The sequence below is a fragment of the Temnothorax curvispinosus genome, unplaced genomic scaffold (genome assembly GCF_003070985.1).
Source record: "Temnothorax curvispinosus isolate PA1 unplaced genomic scaffold, ASM307098v1 QBEX01014441.1, whole genome shotgun sequence".
Lineage (NCBI taxonomy): Eukaryota > Metazoa > Arthropoda > Insecta > Hymenoptera > Formicidae > Temnothorax > Temnothorax curvispinosus.
In genome coordinates, this window is record NW_020224221.1 from 2595 (window position 1) to 7628 (window position 5034).

At 36.8% G+C, this 5034-nt stretch overlaps 1 long non-coding RNA gene across 4 annotated transcripts; it reads right to left on the reverse strand.

Moving 5' to 3' along the window:
• Positions 1-374: 374 nt before the first annotated feature.
• On the reverse strand, positions 375-3215 carry LOC112464675. Of its 4 annotated transcripts, none has more exons than XR_003041942.1 (6): positions 2893-3215; positions 2468-2584; positions 2119-2308; positions 1602-1716; positions 1138-1363; positions 375-880 (listed from the first exon to the last, which is right to left on the reverse strand). It is a non-coding gene; the product is annotated as an uncharacterized LOC112464675 (long non-coding RNA). The 4 variants fall into 4 exon arrangements; XR_003041940.1 differs by having other exon boundaries at positions 1606-1716; positions 2468-2613; XR_003041939.1 differs by having other exon boundaries at positions 2468-2613.
• Positions 3216-5034: the final 1819 nt, after the last annotated feature.

The window sequence follows — 5034 nt, forward strand, 5'->3', positions numbered from 1 at the left end:
TTTTTTTACACAGGAATACTAACGCAAAATAATTCGGACATTGTCACTACTAAAATTAAAAAATCAGATGAAAGGTTAAGTAATGTACATATTTTTAATTCACATATCTCTCATTTACTACCGATCATCATTTCACAATGATACATTTGCAACGAAATAGATACGCCAATAACCAAAACGTATATCTGTAATCTAAACACAAGTTTTTATATTCTGGAAACGATACAAGTGTCTTAAAATACTTTTTACTTGTTTCTAAGCAGCATAAAATATCGATACTATCCGAATAGTATAAAAGCTACATTTGGATGGAACGATAACAATTTAGACACCCTACCTCTATAATTATGTTAAAATCGTCAGATATACTGTAATATAATCGTCATATTTTTTTACACAGAAATACTAACGCAAATTATTCGGACATTTTCACTAAAAAATTAGATGAAGATAGTTTGTAATCATACAAAGATACTGTTTAGTTAATGTACACATCTTTTTAATTCACATATTTCTCATTTACTACCGATCATCATTTCATAATGATGCATTTGCAACGAAATAGATACGTCAGCAACATTCGAAACCATCGACTGGAAAAAGCATTCTTCTTGGTCTATTCGTTGTGACGGATAAAATCGTATAATTTCAGCACTCAGCAGTGGATTCACTTCAATTGATACGATTTTAAGACAGAGCTCAATTCAAAGAATCCTCGTTGTTACTAAATATGCTTACAAATCTTGTGAATAGCGCTAATTTCCCTGCCATGCGCATATCTTTCTTTTTCGTGGCTGTATCCTGATTAGGCATTATCTTGTCCGCAATATGCTTATAGACTTTTCCATTCAGCATTAACATAAAAAAGCCGTCGTACCATCTGAAATCGTTATATATAATTGTCTTGGTATTATAATCAATTTTATAATAAGCGTTTCCTCTCCGATAGCATAAACAAAATTAATTTTAGGAAATCTAAATTATTTTATCTTTTTCTGAAGGTAGAATAAAAAACGAAACTAAAAATCAAGTTCTTTTCAAATAATAGACAACTTGAATTAATTATATAATTAATGTTTATAAGAACAATTTTATATTACTATTAAAAAGCATGTTTAGAGCACTAATTACACTTACATTTCCTGGTTAGCACTTATTATGGCATGTTGTATTTTCCAAATTTTACTTCCAAAACATAGAAAATACCTTCCAGCCTGTGACACCACGTATACGCCAACGAACCTGCACGGTATCGTTTTCAGAATGCATTGTGATCTTAAGGATGTCAAGCTTGACGTGTGCAAACTTCATATAACCAATGAATCTTAATAGTATCAATTCCTTCGCATAACTCATAAGTCCCCTGCAATATTTTTTAAGCATATTATGAGAAAATGAAAATACTTAATGCTAAAAACTATTAATTGCTTTGAATACTTAATAAAATTAATTTTCGTTACTCCTCTAATATTGCTGATAAAATAATGAATAACAGGGACTCAATTCACAATCATTTTAGCATAACTACAATATAAATTGTGCTACGGAACGTTTCCTCGTTCTTTTCAATTTTTACAATTTACAACACAGCATATACGTACATACATGTGCAATTTTGGATACACCTTCCTTCTTAAAGATCTCTTCGGTATCAGCTCCCTGCGGTCAATATATAGCGGCAAAATTGTATACTATATAGTTGAATATAAAATGTTCCTGCGTGAGAAAACGAGAGAAAAGGAGGACATTTATAGTAGGTAATGACACGCGATACGAACCATGCAATAGTGTTAATTCGGGATTGGGAAAAGAAAGAGGGGGTAAAGGAGAAGAGATTCTTACAATTAGAGGCACTCTGTAGCAACTCGTATTATCTAGCACAAAAGGACCTTTTGTGCTAGACAATTATTCCTCAACAGTGTCTGAGAATTATTATATTTTGAAGACGCGAGATTGTACATTTAAAGCATTCAAGTTAACGAAAGTAATGTACAATATAAACATTCTTCGGAGAAATCTTTATTACCCGATAGTGCCTGTCACACGTGCATATAAATACAGATCACTTTCTCGTTCTCTTAACTTTTACAACTTTTACAAAACAACATATATACGTACGTGTGCGATTTTGGATACACCTTCCTTCTGAAAGATCTCCTCGGCATCAGCTCCCTGCCGTCAATATATATTTCACTATCACTATCATCTATCACGCAGCGATGGTCACGACTCTGCCACTGTCACTATCTATTTTTAGGTTACCGTTGTATTCCAGCATAGATCGGTCTTTCTTAACAGCTTCATGCGTCTGTGATTGAGAAAGAAATCTGATAAGCTCTGTATACCAGCTCAATATAAGCAACATATATACGAATATGTATATATATTTTAGATAAAAACAGTCAGTAAACTTTTATAAAACAGTACTCTTTGAAATAATACAAGCGATAATAATTTTTATAATTACCTCTCTATATATCTTAAATGTGCATGAATTTTCTTCTAACTATATTTGTAATGTCATCAACTTTTCACGCTTGTTGAATATTTGTGCCATGAGCACCAACAGCTAATCCCATCAGATCTTCTCGAACATTAAATTTATCGGTATATCTAAAATAAGGCAAATTTTACATAATACAAAAACAATAATTATTACTTACATCTGCTTATATATAAAGTATATGATTACAAAGATAAATTTGTATCAAAAATCTATAGTTACTGTAACGTATACCTTAGATTAGATTTGTACGAGCAAGCAATATAACTAACCTCGCGAGACACCACGCGAGCAAACGTCATTGCGTTAAAAAATATTAATGTAAAATATAATTATCCACATACATTATATACAATAGTGGATTATATATAATAAAAAATCCTACTAACCTCGCAAACACACCACGCGAACACACGTCACATCACGCGATACACGCGCGAAACTCGCCAAACTCGCCGCGATCTCGATCGCCGTCGTCACTTCGATCCTTGCGCCGTGACGCGACCGAAATTCGGAATTAAACAACCGTATTTAATGATGAGAGATCACATTAATAATAATATTAACCTCCTAACGACACGACGCGAACTGTCACAATACGATTGATCACGACGCACACGCACGAAATTCGCGGAACTCGCCGCGATCTCGATCACCCGGCTTCGACCGGCCAATCAGACGCGCGGAAAAGCGACAACACTACGTGCGAGATATTTCGGAACGCTCACTTCTCGGTCAAAATGATTTTTTTTATTATAGACTAGCACGCAGCGCGCGCTAACGCGCGCGCTTTCACGTCCAAACTTTTTCCGTTCCATTCACCTTAAAACACTCGTCCCACATCGCCATTTCTCTCCGTTAAAATGTATTCCCTTTCTCATCTACTGTACCAATGTCCATTCGCCACCTCTCGTTTCTTTTTTTTCTCTCCGCTCACTTCACACATCTGTCTCTCCCATATTTTGTTTTCTTCTTTCTTTTTACTTCTCGCATAAGACTTATCACACTTCGCTTTCTCGGCTCTCATCTTTCTTTTTCTTTTCCTTACACTTTACATTCGTTATCCCCTCCGCTTTTACTTCTCCCATTCTTCCTTTTTCTTCACTAATTATCTCTTCTTCCATTTTTTCAATATTTCCACCACTATATTTCCTCTACTATACTAATATCTAATCGTCACCACCTCCCATTCCTTTTCCCTCTCCTTTTCCTTTTCCCTCCTCCTCCACCCACCCTTCTTCCCCTTCTAATCTTTTTCTGACTCCCATCATTATCCCACTTATTGCTCTTCTTTTTCTTCCAATTCTTTTTTCCTTTGCACCCTGTATTCTCCAGTTAAACTCCTTTGGCACCCTATTCTTTATCTTCTCCCATTCCTCCTGTTCCAGCCACGTCTCCACCAACCCCACGACATCCCACTCTTTTATCCTTTCCCAAAATCCTTCCTATTTTCCCTTCACTCCCGCTACATTCCAAAAGACTATCTTTAGGCTCCCTTCCTGTTCCTCTCCCTTCTCCACCCTCCTGCATTCCTTTCTTCCCCTTTCCCCCTTTCGCCCCTTTTTTTCTGTTTCACTCCTTTTTACTTTCCCCACTCTACTCTCCGACTCCTCTCCCCCTTTCCCTCAGCCTCTCCCCCTTTTCAAAACACTCTCTTCCTCCCTACTCTTTCTTTCCTCCCTCTTCTCTCCGCCCTTCCTTCCCATCGTTTTTCCTCCCTCCTCACTACCTTTCCTTTTCATTTTTCCGTCTTCCTCTCTTCTACTCTTTCCCTCCTCCTCTGTTCCTCTTTCTCTCCCCTTCTTCTTTTTGCTCTTCTTTTATTTTTCCTTCCATCTATCAAAACTTCTTTTTCCTCATCTCAACTCCATCACTTGCCCTCTATCCAAATCTTTCCGTACTTTACCCAAGCTCTCTTCCTATTCCTTTTCTCATTCTCAGCTATCCTCTGCATTGCATTTTTCTTTCTTTCGAGATGATGTCACCCTCTATTCTTTCCAATCTTTCTTTTAATACATTCTTCCTCTGCATTACCTCTCTTTTTCTTACTCTATTTTTTGACCTAACTAAAACCATTTTCTTCTTTTTCCCCGTCTTTTTTCTTATCTGTTTTGCCTTCTCTATTCCTCCCTCCACCCCCATCTTTAGCCATAGCTTCTCTATCGCTTTCTTTAGCCTTCCTTCCTCCAATTCCACCCCATTCACTATTACATTGTTCCTCTTTCTGTCTCTCTCTTCTAACTCTCTCCACCTTTCTAGCTCTCTTACCTTCGCTTTTATTGCTTTATCTCTTTTTCCTACTTCCCACTTTCCTTCTAGTTTTACTTCTCCCTGCCCTTCCTTCCTCCCATCTCTCTCCCTCTCTATACTTTCCAGCCTTCCTCTCAACTCTCCTATCTCCTTCTTCAGTTCCTCATTTTCCTTCTGCCATTTCACCTCTCTCCTCTACATCCGCCTTCATCTTCCTAATCTCGTCTCTTATCATTTCTCTCTCTTTCTTGCTTTCTACCCCTTGCTCTTTCTGTTCTTTC